The sequence below is a fragment of the Lactuca sativa genome, chromosome 8 (assembly GCF_002870075.4).
Source record: "Lactuca sativa cultivar Salinas chromosome 8, Lsat_Salinas_v11, whole genome shotgun sequence".
NCBI lineage: Eukaryota > Viridiplantae > Streptophyta > Magnoliopsida > Asterales > Asteraceae > Lactuca > Lactuca sativa.
In genome coordinates this window covers 317,462,134-317,478,387 of record NC_056630.2, presented here as the reverse complement: position 1 = coordinate 317,478,387, position 16,254 = coordinate 317,462,134, and positions in this window count along the sequence as shown.

The following is a 16,254-nucleotide window of genomic DNA, read 5'->3' as shown; positions in this document are numbered from 1 at the left end:
CACTTTTTAATTATTATTTTAATTCTCAAGTTTCAAATTCAGTCTCAAAATCTGGATTCATTTACCCTTTGCTTCGGACCAACTTTTGTTTTGAATCCCACTTTCGAGACTTCTTTTCCGGACTCATATAGTTTGTTCGGGCCTTTTTTAACCAATTTCATTTCTTTTATTTATTTATTATTTTTTTTGTTTAAAACCAATTTTTTTATTATTAAAACCAATTTCCATTTTATTTTTAACCAATTTCTTTTCATTAAAAACCAATTATTCTTTTAACACTATTTTTAGCCTCATGGTTCAAGACATCATTCTTCTTACTAATTACAAGTAAAGACATAATTATTTCAAATATTATTGTTTGTGTGTTCTTCCTCCTTCCAAGCAGCTCGCATTTGCAGCCTTCAACTTATGTGCTTCAGAGATTCGGACCCACAGTTTTTTATTCGTAAACTTGCTTGATCAACAGCGTTTTTGGAGGTTTGGATTTTTTCCAAGGTTCACATTTAGCTTCTTCGAACTGGTTACATATGGTCTCGGACCGTCATTTAGACCGATTAGAGGCCTAGACTGGTTCACTTCGACCTTAATTGACGAGTCATCGATTATGCTTAAGGAGTTCGGGTTTGTATTTCAGTTATCAACATTACTTCGGTTCAGCATTATGGTTGTTTAGCAGTGGGATTTTATCATATATGTTCTACATTGTTTTTTCAGTTTAAAAATACATCACTAAGTCTACCCATGACCAGAAGAATAATATCCTCGTTTTTTACAGGTAGATGCTCCCGTCAAGGGGGAGCATGCATTGCTCCATCATATCTGACATATTCTCTTGCCCGGTTTCATGATTATTTTTTATATTTATTGCACAGTCGATCAAAAATTATGGAGAATCATGAGCATCCATTTTTAGTTTTTATTGAAGTTATGACGTTAGAGACATTTGAAGATAGAGATCGATTTAGTATAGTGATGTGGCACTAAATTTTAACCTTTACCGATTGAATTTTTCGCATTACTAGATGTTGTTTGGATTATGATTATTTATCTTCAGAGTCTATATTTTGGGATGTCTCATTTCTGTTAGCATCCGTATCAGATCTTATGATTTCTCGAGTTTGGGTTTGCGATATTTCAAAGATGAAGATTATTTTGGCGATGTGATGCGGCACTTATTTTTGATCTTCCAATATAAATTTTGGCATTGCTAGACCATGTCTTCGGATTCACATTATTTATCATTCGGACTTTACTTTGGCATGCTTCACATTTTCAGTAGGTTATTCTTCAGAGATTATTTGGTGCATTATCACTCGAGTTCGGAATATTGAAGACGTTGTATTATTTGATATTGTGCTCTTCGGTTCAACAGTTGAGGGGAGACTGTGAACATGATCGTTTTTGGGGACTGATCATGTTCGAATATTTTATTAAGAGACTGGGTATCTCTATATGTTCTTTTTTGAAAGAGATTCCATTGCTAGATTTCAAGATCACGACAGCTTCAGCTTTTCCGAGACACTTCAGCACCAGACTTACCGGACCTGCCCATCAGGTGTTCTGCCTTTTATCACTACTTTTCCCTCACCATTTCCCAGCATTTAAGTGGAGATTGTTGGAGCATGAAACATCACCAAACACTTAAGCCACTTCAGCTCACGACAAAGAACTATAACCCTTGATCGGAACAGACAAGTCAACAATCCGACTATCTACTTGTCGAAGGATATATGTACTGAAGGTTCGCTAGTAGATACCATTTGATTTCTACTGACAATCCCAAAGGCTGAGACCATCCATGCGAACCACACCTCCCCATTACTTAAGAGTGATACGATATCACTGCTCATCCCCTATTGATAGCAATAGTCGACAACTTGAGCTTTTATAATGGCTATTTTTCCTTAACTAGTCAAGCCCAATGCTTATACGTTTTAAGAGTGGGTAATTATTCCCAATACCTCAACGAATCTCAAGATCCTTAAGAACTTTCCACTGAGTCCACTACAATCCCTCGACGACTTATCGAATGATGAAGAACAAGATCTCAAATATCGAAATGGTCTCCAAACCGACTCTACGACCTATATGTACTTAGAGCAATTCCATTGCAAACATGTAACTAACCCCAATACGGAGGTGTGAACTGAAAACCATTCATCTTACAACCACGATCAACTAGTTCCTTATTGCCTCGAAATAACGAAGAACCACTACATATCAGGCATTCTGACTCGGCATACCTACCTCAGGGGTTCCTCGAATTCTTGTAGGTACCACTAAAGATCTCATCGACTGCTGGCCTCCTAAGCGGGATGCTCAAGACTCTTCTAAACACGGTCCACGGTATGCAAAATGGCATATGACATTTCTTTGAACGATGACTCTGTCAATGATAGATGGACTCTGAAATTTAGATGGGGTTATTGGAAACTTTTGATTGTCAGAAATATGAACCTAGTAAAATGATCTACACCTCTGAAATATGAAGCGTCTTGATGATAGAACTCTAATTCATTGAAATTGTAGAAACTAAAATATCGTGCAAATAATCCTAGTAGACAAAAGATTTCTGATCCGACGATACAACACTGACAAAGAACATACATATTCTAGATATAACACCATTACAGAACTAAGGGCACAAAGCACATACCAACGATTTCTTGTGGCTCGACCTTGACCTCGTTAGGAACGATGAGCGTTGGGACCTACACTCCCTCCGCCACCCATACAGGACAACTAGACTTGAAATAACCTGGATGCTGACAATGAAAGCATATATGATCCTTCTTACAATCCCAGTGCCCGAGCCCTTTTTACTCAAACTTGAAACACATGAACTTGTGACAAGCAAATCCATGAGTTCAATCACACATGCCACATATCTCATAGTGTGACAACCCAAAATTCTCAGTTAGTTGTAACGTCGAAATTAATTACGTCAAAAATTATCCAAATTTATCCCAAAAATATTTTTGACCGGAATTAAACCCGTTGGAATATTTTAAATAATATTCGTCAAGCGAACCAAAATTAAGGTGGTATAATTTTAAAATCTGCCGTGATTAACGAAAGTAGTGAAAAACCCCGTTTGCGGTTGGTCTCAGGTGAACCCCAGCCAGGCCATAAACTCCACCCTATATAAGGGTGGAGTGGGTTTCATTCCCACCTTTTTCCCTACCTTAGACTCTCTCCCTCTACTTTCTTTCTCTAAAAAACGGGTTGTGGTCAAAAATCGCCCCTTCGAGCTTCAAATCGGTAAGTTAACCTCCCTAGCTTGTTGTTCATCTCATCTATCTTTCAAATTCGTGGCTTAAACATTCAAAAACCCCAAGAACATGAGTTTACAGTCTAGGGAGCATCCCAAAACCGTAAACCCCTTGGAAGTGGGTTTTGATGCCCAAAAAACCCTCCCAAACACTTCTAATGCTTAGCAATGACTTAAAGGCTTACACGAAAGGACTTAGAACACCAAAAACTTGCATTTTGGGGAGTAAACATGAGTTTACGGTCTAAGAACATCCTTATACCATAAACCCATCTTCTTGGACCCTAAACACCTTTTGAGGTGTTAAACTACCCCTCAAACACCTCCAAAAGCTTCCACGAGTGCCTAGAGCCTTGTAATCCTTCGTTTGATACACCAAAGCATAGGATTCATAGACAAAATGAGTTTACTACCGTAAAATCATGTGTTTAAGGTAGTAAACTCCCCATGAACATCTTCCTAGACCGTAAACACCTTTCCAAGGTGTTTAAGTGCCCTAAACACCTTCATATGCCCCTAAAAGTGACTAGAACCTTACATGCATGAGTTAGATCCACCAAACAACAAAAGAAATGGCCAAGCATGAGTTTACGACTGTAAACTCATGTGTTTACGGCCGTAAACTCCTCAAGGAGTGTCAATGCACCGTAAACTCCTCAAATAGTCCATTTTGAAGCCTTAAACCCTTCATAGGCCCTAGAATTGAACCTAGCCTAGTTCCACAAGTGTTATAAGACCTTAATGCATTAAAGAACACACCACCCATGAGTTTATGGCCGTAAACTCATGGGGATAAGGTATTAGGGCCGTAAACTCTATAAAGAGTTTACTCTTGAAGAGTAAACTCCCTATCTAGGCCATACACAACCTTAGATGTTACCCGGGACACTCCTAGCACTTGACCAAAGTGTTTTCCGGATTTAAGGATGCATATACGTGTTTAATTAGTATTATAACCTGAATGCACAAGGATTTATTACACTGTCAACTGTTTTACCAAGTATGATACTATAAATGGTTTTCCTAAACGTTTTGACTTGTTTAAATCTTTTCTCAAATTATCTCTCGTGCTGTATGTTTTACTTCAAATCCAGTTACAACAGTATTTTAAACAAAGGTTTTCTTTACTTATATTGTTTTATCAAAATTGCATTAAAAACTTTTTATGAAAGGTTTCAAAGGATTCCCAAAGGTCTTCAAGCTTATTTTACAAAAGGATAACAAGTCACAATTTTCTTAAGTGTAAAGGTTTTTCCAAAGTTTTAGTTAAAGTTTTCTTCTATGCTTCTATACTTCTGCTTCGTTAAATGTTTCTACTTCTTTAGATGCTACTACTTCGTTAAATGCTTCTACTTAGTTATACGCTTCTACTTAGTTATACGCTTCTACTTCGTTATACGCTTCTACTTCGTTAAATGCTTTTACTTTGTTAACGCTTCTACTTCGTTAAACGCTTCTACTTAGATAAATGCTTCTACGTTGTTAAATGCACGCATGTACCTATATAGTTATATAAATGATGTTTAAAGAACTTAGGAAGGCTAGTTCCCCCTATTTCGTTTTCCTCGTTGGGAGGTGGTCTGGTGGGTATCGGATATCCGTCCGAAGGTCGTTTAAACATTAATTATATATCATATGTACATGTATAGACATAAAGGTTTACAAGGGTCAGTTCACACACGAGTCTATATCATCTCTCCAGCATCGCTATTAGAATTCAGATTTCGAGATGCATCTTCAATACACGGATCTCCCTGTCGTCGAGTAGGTAACCAGAGTCTCCTATAGGGAGAGCGGGCATTGTATATATAGATCTATACGGGATTGACACCCCCGCACCCTGACTGCTAGCTACAATCCACGGGCTATCAAGCCAAGGGGTGACAACTGTAATATTTACACCGACGCTTGCAGGGCGTCAAGTACTCTAGTGTCGATTAGTATGGTTAGGAGTATCTCCATGTTTACCTTATAATTCATGGCCTTAAGGTAACGATAATTAACACTGTATGCTAGAAACACACTTAGAATTACTCTTTGTTTTAGACCTTGCTAGCTGTATCTTTCATTTGATATTGTCTGGGGTCTGTCTTTTTCTTTGTTTTAGACCTTGCAAGTTGTATCGTACATTTGATACCGTCTGGGGTCTGTGACTCCTTTTGTTAGACTGAGTCAGGCGTGTCATTCATTCGATACTCTCCTGGAGTCTATGATTTCTTTTGCCTTAGTCAACAATATTTTTCTGCTGAGGCGTATGTTATTTTTCCTATTGTTTATCCTCATACTTACTTTAAAATCATATACCATATTTTGGTAATGGTAGTATTTCAGGGAAAATTACTCTTTAAAACATAACTCTGTCGAGTCTTGGTAGAAGAATGCTTTTATTTAGAAAATATAGGATTTTCTAGAAAGGACTCTAATACACCGTTGATTCTAAACTACTACTTTTTATAAAGTTATTTTGGATAAAATGCTTACTTACACAAATGACACTAAATACTTATGAACTCACCAGCATTTATAAAAATGTTGATACTCACTTTCAAAATAACTTGTATTCTCAGGTCAGCAATAGACAGGTACATTCTAGGAGCTTTTGGTGAAGACAGTTTAGTACCAAGCTGCACCTATATTATTACTTGTATTACTTTAATGTCTCTATGAAATGTAACTTATGTAAAACTATTACTATTAATGCAATGGTTGTTGTACTTTGATTACTATACTACATTTGTTGTGATACTTGACATGACGTCATCCACCCCAGAATGTTTCTGCCGTTCCGGTTTTGGGGTGTGACACATAGTTCTCTTAACTTCCAAAAACTAGATCAGTTTTAATGAACTCTCCATTTCCCTCCAATCGTCCTGAGTCGTGTATCCGCATTCTCTTTCCTTGTCATGTCTCCACTTCTAGTGATTTCCTTCGCTAGCAGCCTCACTAGCTTCTTGTGCAACATGAAAAATTATGGTCTGCTCCTCGAACTTGGCAATCATTATGTCAGTCATCCGACCAATAATACCAGAAAACTATCTTAGAGGACTCTGATTCTCTTCCAGACATCGACATCCTATACATCAAGACCAAACTGCCATCTCATAATCAAAATGTTATCATTAATCCATCATACACTAACCATTAATGAAAATTTATGCACGCCATCCTCCCACTCACACCTTAGATTCCTCGTGATGCTTCCTGATTCGATTGTAGATCACGTGCTTCTAGAAGTACGGATACAATCCTACCTTCCACACATATCCATACTTTCCTCAGGAATCTTCTCGAATCCTCCAAGTTACCTTCACAAATTGATACTCTAAATACTCACTACACAATACAACCTACCCACTAAAAGCATTACCTAGACTCTCTTAGGTTCCTAACCTTACCATGACATTATCTATTGAAAGACTCCCACTAATGATAGCTAACTACCTCATGAACAGTCACATGCAACAAAGCTCAGATAATCCTTCAAGTAAAAGACTCAACCCTAGAATGCTTAGACGCAAACAAGAGCTGTGCAATAGGGTTAAATTCGTTACTCTGAGATTATTTAACCTATGAAACATGTGATTTAACATATCCCCTTAGTAGCTAACCCACATCACTAAGAGTCTCACAAAGCACAAAGCAAGCAGCATTCGGGCAACTGAAAATCTAACCAGCATACCAACTAATCAAGACTTTCTATCAAATTAACTAAAACCATACTAGCATGTAGTTCTAACAGCTCAAACAATCAGGAATATAAAGGCATCTCTCCTAACATGAAATCCTGAATAGATCCTTAGCCCTTATCTAGCATCAATTTCTCATAACATATAATTATTTAAAACATGTACGAGTATTCTAGGAATCACTTACTTGAGCTTGGCCGATTTCACGCATCACACCCTTTTATCTTATTAGAAAATTATTTAATAAAACATTTATTTATTTATTTATTTATTTATTTGAAAAAATTACCAAACCCTCAATTTTAGTTCAGGCACACCCGAGAGTATGCCCGGATCTCTCAAACCAATGCTCTGATACCAATTTGTAGCGTCCAAAAATTATAAGATAAAATTTAATTTTAAATTCATTTCAAAGCACTTAGTAATCAAGACAAAACAACCAAAAGTGTGTCATAGTGAAATAATATCAGAGTACAAATTCCAAAATCACATAATACGGAAAATATGAGTGGATGCGGGGTAGTCACGCCAGGCCCTCCTCATTTGTACCAAAAGTACCTAAAACATAAACTGGAAAACTGTAAGCGCAAAGATTAGTGAGCTCCATAAATAACCACATACTAAAAAAAATATACTGCTAAGAATATCTGGGTACTAGCTTACCCCTTCGGTCTATCTCAACTAGATACTACCAAGTATATATGCGTGCTTGCCTACACCTTCTGTCTATTTCAACTGGATATTATCATGCATATCTGGGTGCTTGCAATCCCTCTTTGGTTTATTTCAACTAGATGTCGAGTCTATTTCACCTCCTACTACTACCACATAATATCATAACAGAAATCACAGACTTATCAAACAAATACAGACATAAGTGCATAACTAACAATTATCGTGAAGAGAATCATCACACTACAACATTAACTAATGGGTCAGCCTTGGAGCCTTAAACCTACGCATAATGCGAAGGAAGACTCACCTTAGACATAAGATATCTAATTACACTTGGTGGATGACTCACAAAATCCTCTTCCTGAAACACAAGCATAAAATCCTAATCAGAAATTAGGTCACACTCTAAATCAAAGGTCCAAACCCTAATTCTTGACTTAAGGAAAAAAGGCCTTCTTTATCCTTGCTTCAATGGTCCTCTATTCCCCTAAGGCCTAATTTATTAAAAACATCCCAACAAGCATCCAAGCCCAACCACATAGCCTCTAAGGCCCAAGAACACCTAAAATGTCCTTAGGCCCAAAAATGGCTTACTATAACAGGTAGGATTGAGGCCTAACTACAACAAGTCCAAAGCCCAGATAACACACATGCCCAAAAATCACCTAAAACGACAGACTATGTACACCCGTCATACAATGCTCGTATGCCGAATGTACGTTGAAGCTCATCTGAAGTTTGGACACTAGCACAGTATGCACAATGTACTCTAGAGTACGCCCAGCATACTGGCTAGCCAGCCTAATCTCATTCCAAGGTCTTAATATATTCAGCCTTTGCATTCAAAACTTGGATCCATTCTCAAAATAACGTATTAAGCCATAAAGTTGCAAACTTTATGCTTTTGCATGCAAGGATGGGGCTCAAATCATGAATTAAGTCCATAAGCACACTTGGATGGTTTTTAACACTTGCATGGTTGAGGCTTAACCATCAATATCTAATTTTCATAACTCAAAACACTTCCAAGAGTCCAAAAAAAATTAGTTCCTATTTTTATGAATTAGGTGTTCATCATATTGCTCGTCACACAGTACCTACGATCAGTTAAAATAATTTAGGTCCCCAAGGCTTTTTGGATCCTTGGATATTAGTTTGAAATGCATGGTGAAATGATGACCCTAGTACCCAATTACAAACTTTTAACTTTAACCCATCTATTAAGTCAACTTCAACAGACTTTGTCATTGGGATTCAATGGTTTAGGTTTGACACTGACTTTCCCTTTTCCATTTATGGTTTGTTGTGATTCAATTTTTGTCTTGGGTATTTCTTTCCATCTTTTCACTTACGAAGCCAATTTCAATGATGATGAACTACCACTTTCTAGGTTATTCAAGTAGCTTTCGTAAGCATCATTGAATTTCTCCTCAAAGAACTTTCCCGATTGGTATTTCTTCCATTTTCCTTCGAGCCAACGGTTAATATTCTTCACATCATTTTTCCCTGTGATAAACGAAGCTTTGACTTTCTTATTCGATTCTGGATTTGGAAAGTGAGGTTTTTTTTTGGCTTAAATGGTTCCTTTTTCATTCCTTTTACTTCCAATTTTTCAAAAATTTCTTTTTGGAAATGATGATTTTGGAGGATTTAGAAACCGATTTTGAAAATGTTTGTTATAACCGACCGATTTTCGATTAAAAACCTTTTGTTCTTGTGGAAAACTTCTTTAACTTGGGAATTGGTGGAAATTTCTTCGTTCATTACGTTGAACAACATTTCTTTGAAATTCGTTTTGCGAAAACCTTTAATTTTGAGGATTTGAAACATAATTCCTTGGACGTTGGTTTTGTACATAATTTTAATTTCTTTTTTTTTTGAAAAATTGGTATTCAACCTGGTTTATGAATATTAGATTTACCCTTTGTAAAATCATTTTTCTTTTGAGTGGACTTATTTTGAAAAAAATTCTTATTTTGAGAAAACGTCTTAACTTGTTTAGATGGTTTTTGCTTGAAAACTTTTTTTTTGAAAAGTTTTGAGCTTTTTCCAATAGACTTTGTTTCGTGCTTTTGACATTGAAACACCTTCCTCTTTTGCAACTTTTTGAACGCTCTCATTGAAAATTTGTGCTTTTGCTTTCTGAGCTTTCAAAACTGATTCATTTGTTTGATTATCAACTTTAGATTTTTCTGATTTAACTTCCCAAACTTGTTTCTATTCTTGTCTTTGAAAAGACGTTAAGTTTTTGTTTAGGGTATTTTTGATTGTGCTTTGATTAGAGAATAATGAAGGGTTTTGAGCATTCTAACACTCCGAAGGTGTACATGAAACCCTAGAAACCTTGGACCTATGTTTTACTAAGATACATGCAAATGTCTCACACAACACCACAACACCACAACACTTGGAATAACCTTGAGAAAAGTTCACTAACACTCAAAATTCGGCTAGCCCTATTGTATATTCTTGTAGTCTGATTTTGCTAGTCATCGATCTTTATATACTTCTGTCACAAGTAGGGTTACACCATGTAAACTCTAATTATCATGACTTTCCATATTCCATGATCCATGGGTTTATAACCTCCATGGACTATCCACGAAGCACTTCATGGGTTTAGCCCAATTCATATAAACCATGGATCATTAGCCCACTATACAAGAATGGATGATTTACACAATCAACCCCATATATTTAATTAGTCTCTTTTTGATCACTTAATTAATTCTAAATTAATTCTTTGATCAATACTAATTAAATAATATTATTAATATATTAGAACTTATAATATATTAATAATTCTTAAGTGTCCTTTCTCTCGTTTAGTCTATCCATGTGTTGCAATGTCTTGCAACCCTAGTAGACCATGCCAACCGGATTAAGTACATTCCAGAAATAGTTATAAACTTAGACACCTAATCTAATAGTCTCCCACTTGGATAAGTCTAATAACTATAACTGCAAGAATGACTTCAGGAACCGATCAACAATCGTAGCTCTTTCAAGGTCTCGTGGAACTGAGATGATGATGATACGCAATTTAAGATAAGTGATCATATAATCCTCTATTCTAGATATCAGTCGGACAAATACATGGAACATAGTCTTACTTATTATCCAGCAGTATGTTTCCTGATTTCCGATTTGTTTGACATAGAACTTAATTCATCAATTTAGTTCTGACCGGGCTCGGTACATAGGTCAAAACAAAATCATCGAGGGGCCTAGATATCGCTTCTAATCCAAGAAGGAACAGATAAACTTTTACTCATATGATTGTTCTATAACTCGTTGAATAATACACAAAGGCATGTTTTATAGCATCGAGTTACCAATGAGTTTTCATACAATCAATGTATAACCAACTCATAGTGAATAACTTATATCTCTAAGTTTGAAGACTTATATGATATTACTGTCTCACGATCACTCGAGATAAATTCCATGATGTGATACAAGTGTGTGTGGGTTGAATCTAATATTCAGAACTTATGAGCACTCATGAGTGTTGTAGCAACTTTTGATATGTCCAACAACTTAGTCATCTATAAGCCAACTCATGACAGTCTTGATTCATATCTACTTCCAACAAATGACCGACTATGAAGAATTTGAATAATATGATACACCATAACATAACTATTTTGGAAGTCAAAACATGCAAAATTGAAATGATAGTAAACGATTGACAAAAGATAGAAACACTTATACCTATAAATAAACAACAACTTTTATTTATCATCAAATGTCAATTACACTTTACAAATTTCAAAAATTATCTAATTTCTAAAACTAATATCATCCTTTAGCCCTATGCGCCTCGCATGTTGGAGATGCTTAACCCTACCTAGTCCCTTCGTGAGAGGATATGCTGGTTTCTCATCCGATGATACCCTCTTTGCCACGAGGAGTCCTTCTCCTATTCGATGTCTGATGAAATGGTATTTCCTGTCAATTTGTCTGGATCTTCCGTGAACCCTTGGTTCCTTGGCTAAGGCAACTGCAGTTTCACTATCACATAAAATTTCCATACGTTCCTTTATAACTGGTACAACTCCAAGGTCTCAAATGAAGTTCTTTAGCCATATAGCTTTCTTCGCTGCCTCGCTTGCTGCTATATACTCTGATTCGCAAGTTAAATCAGCCACTGTCTCCTGCTTGGAACTTTTCCAAGTAATTTCTCCTCTGTTTAAGGTAAAGACCCAGCATGACTGAGAGCAGAAATTATCCCTATCAGTCTCAAAGCTAGCATCACTATACCCTACTACTCTTAAGTCATCACTTCCACCGAGGGTAAGGACCCAGTACTTTGTCCTCCGCAGATACATGAGAATGTTCTTTATCGTAGTCAAGTGAGCCTTGCCAGAGTTCCCCTGATATCTACTGACCATGCTCAACACAAAAGCCACATCAGGAAGAGTTCAACTCATAGCATACATGATCGAGCCTATAGCGGAAGCACGTGATATTCGACTTATCTCAGCTATCTCAGCCTCTGTACTCGGGCTCGGTGTTTTAATCAATTTGGCGTTACTCTAGATCGATAACTCTCCTTTCTTGGAATTCTACATGCTGAACCTATTCAACAGCTTTTCCAAGTAGGTACTTTGACTAAGTCCAGTTAGTCTTTTACTCCTGTCTCTCAAAATCCTTATCCCTAGGATATAGGCAGCTTCTCCAGGGTCCTTCATAGTGAAACACTTCCCAATCCATGACTTCACTTCCTGTAGAGTTGGAATGTCATTTCCTATGAGTATTATGTCATCCACATACAGTACCAAAAAGCTAACTATACTCTCACTAGCCTTGACGTATACAAATTATTCATTTTCACTCCTCGAAAAGCCAAACTCCTTGACTTTCTCATTGAAACAAAGATTCCATCTGTGAGGTGCTTGTCTCAACCCATAAATGGATTTCTCAAGCTTACACACTCTATTAGGGTACTATGTGCTGACAAAACCCTCTGGCTGACTCATATAAACATCCTCAACCAACTTTCCATTAAGGAAAGTGGTTTTTACATCCGTTTTCTATATTTCATAATCATAAAATGCAGCAATGGCTAACATAACCCTAATAGACTTAATCTTTGCTACTGGTGAAAAGGTCTCATCATAATCAACTCCTGGAGTTTGAGAAAGCCCTTTGCAACCAGTCACGCCTTATAAGTGTGTACATTACCATCCATGTCGGTCTTCCTTTTGAAGATCCATTTGCATCTGACTGTCTTACGACCTGGTACAATGTCAGCCAAGTTCCAAACTTGATTGTCATACATGGACTGTATCTCTCTGTCCATAGCCTTTTTCCATTTAGCAGCTTCAGGGCCTGCCATGGCTTCCATGTAGTTGTTAGGTTCTTCCAGACTTATCAGTGTGTTATCACTGATATCTACATCACCTTCTGCAGTAATATGGAAATCATAGTAATGCTCAGGTGCATTGCTAACTCTCGCATGTTGGAGATGCTTAACCTTACCCAGTCCCTTCGTGAGAGGATATGCTAGGTTCTCATCCGATGATACCCTCTTTGCCACGAGGAGTCCTTCTCCTATTCGATGTCTGATGAAATGGTATTTCCTGTCAATTTGTCTGGATCTTCCGTGAACCCTTGATTCCTTGGCTAAGGCAACTGCAGTTTCACTATCACAGAAAATTTCCACACGTTCCTTTATAACTGTGACAACTCCAAGGTCTCAAATGAAGTTCTTTAGCCATATAGCTTTCTTCGCTGCCTCGCTTGCTGCTATATACTCTGATTTGCATGTTAAATCAGCCACTGTCTCCTGCTTGGAACTTTTCCAAGTAATTTCTCCTCTGTTTAAGGTAATGACCCAGCATAACTGAGAGCGGAAATTATGCCTATCAGTCTCGAAGCTAGCATCACTATACCCTACTTCTCTTAAGTCATCACTTCCACCGAGGGTAAGGACCCAATACTTTGTCCTCCGCAGATACATGAGAATGTTCTTTACCGTAGTCCAGTGAGCCTTGCTAGGGTTCCCCTGATATCTGCTGACCATGCTCAACACAAAAGCCACATCAGGACGAGTTCAACTCATAACATACATGATCGAGCCTATAGCGGAAGCATGTGATACTCGACTCATCTCAGCTATCTTAGCCTCTGTACTCGGGCTCGGTGTTTTAATCAATTTGGCGTTACTCTAGATCGATAACTCTCCTTTCTTGGAATTCTACATGTTGAACCTATTCAACAACTTATGCAAGTAGGTACTCTGACTAAGTCCAGTTAGTCTTTTACTCCTGTCTCTCAAAATCCTTATCCCTAGGATATAGGCAGCTTCTCCAGGGTCCTTCATAGTGAAACACTTCCCAATCCATGACTTCACTTCCTGTAGAGTTGAAATGTCATTTCCTATGAGTATTATGTCATCCACATACAGTACCAAAAAGCTAACTATACTCTCACTAGCCTTGACATATACAAATTATTCATTTTCACTCCTCGAAAAGCCAAACTCCTTGACTTTCTCATTGAAACAAAGATTCCATCTGTGAGGTCCTTATCTCAATCCATAAATGGATTTCTCAAGCTTACACACTCTATTAGGGCACTATGTGCTGACAAAACCCTCTGGCTGACTCATGTAAACATCCTCAGCCAACTTTCCATTAAGTAAAGTGGTTTTTACATCCGTTTTCTATATTTCATAATCATAAAATGCAGCAATGGCTAACATAACCCTAATAGACTTAATCTTTGCTACTGGTGAAAAGGTCTCATCATAATCAACTCCTGGAGTTTGAGAAAGCCCTTTGCAACCAGTCACGCCTTATAAGTGTGTACATTACCATCCATATCGATCTTCTTTTTGAAGAGCCATTTGCATCTGACTGTCTTACGACCTGGTACATTGTCAGCCAAGTTCCAAACTTGATTGTCATACATGGACTGTATCTCTCTGTCCATAGCCTCTTTCCATTTAGCAGCCTCAGGGCCTGCCATGGCTTCCATGTAGTTGTTAGGTTCATCCAGACTTATCAGTGTGTTATCACTGATATGTGCATCACCTTCCGCAGTAATATGGAAATCATAGTAATGCTCAGGTGCATTGCTAACTCTCGCATGTTGGAGATGTTCAACCCTACCCAGTCCCTTCGTGAGAGGATATGCTGGTTTCTCATCCGATGATACCCTCTTTGCCACGAGGAGTCCTTCTCCTATTCGATGTCTGATGAAATGGTATTTCCTGTCAATTTGTCTGGATCTTCCGTGAACCCTTGGTTCCTTGGCTAAGGCAATTGCAGTTTCACTATCACAGAAAATTTCCATACGTTCCTTTATAACTGGTACAACTCCAAGGTCTCAAATGAAGTTCTTTAGCCATATAGCTTTCTTCGCTGCCTCGCTTGCTGCTATATACTCTGATTCGCAAGTTAAATCAGCCACTGTCTCCTGCTTGGAACTTTTCCAAGTAATTTCTCCTCTGTTTAAGGTAAAGACCCAGCATGACTGAGAGCGGAAATTATCCCTATCAGTCTCGAAGCTAGCATCACTATACCCTACTACTCTTAAGTCATCACTTCCACCGAGGGTAAGGACCCAGTACTTTGTCCTCCGCAGATACATGAGAATGTTCTTTACCGTAGTCAAGTGAGCCTTGCCAGGGTTCCCCTGATATCTGCTGACCATGCTCAACACAAAAGCCACATCAGGACGAGTTCAACTCATAGCATACATGATCGAGCCTATAGCGGAAGCATGTGATATTCGACTTATCTCAGCTATCTCAGCCTCTGTGCTCAGGCTCGGTGTTTTAATCAATTTGGCGTTACTCTAGATCGATAACTCTCCTTTCTTGGAATTCTACATGCTGAACCTATTCAACAGCTTATCCAAGTAGGTACTCTGACTAAGCCCAGTTAGGCTTTTACTCCTGTCTCTCAAAATCCTTATCCCTAGGATATAGGTAGCTTTTCCAGTGTCCTTCATAGTGAAACACTTCCCAATCCATGACTTCACTTCCTGTAGAGTTGGAATGTCATTTCCTATGAGTATTATGTCATCCACATACAGTACCAAAAGGCTAACAATACTCTCACTAGCCTTGACATATACAAATTATTCATTTTCACTCCTCGAAAAGCCAAACTCCTTGACTTTCTCATTGAAACAAAGATTCCATCTGTGAGGTGCTTGTTTCAATCCATAAATGGATTTCTCAATCTTACACACTCTATTAGGGTACTATGTGCTGACAAAACCCTCTGGCTGACTCATGTAAACATCCTCAGCCAACTTTCCATTAAGGAAAGTGGTTTTTACATCCGTTTTCTATATTTCATAATCATAAAATGCAGCAATGGCTAACATAACCCTAATAGACTTAATCTTTGCTACTGGTGAAAAGGTCTCATCATAATCAACTCCTGGAGTTTGAGAAAGCCCTTTGCAACCAGTCACACCTTATAAGTGTGTACATTACCATCCATGTCGGTCTTCTTTTTGAAGATCCATTTGCATCTGACTGTCTTACGACCTGGTACATTGTCAGCCAAGTTCCAAACTTGATTGTCATACATGGACTGTATCTCTCTGTCCATAGCCTTTTTCCATTTAGCAGCCTCAGGGCCTGCCATGGCTTCCATGTAG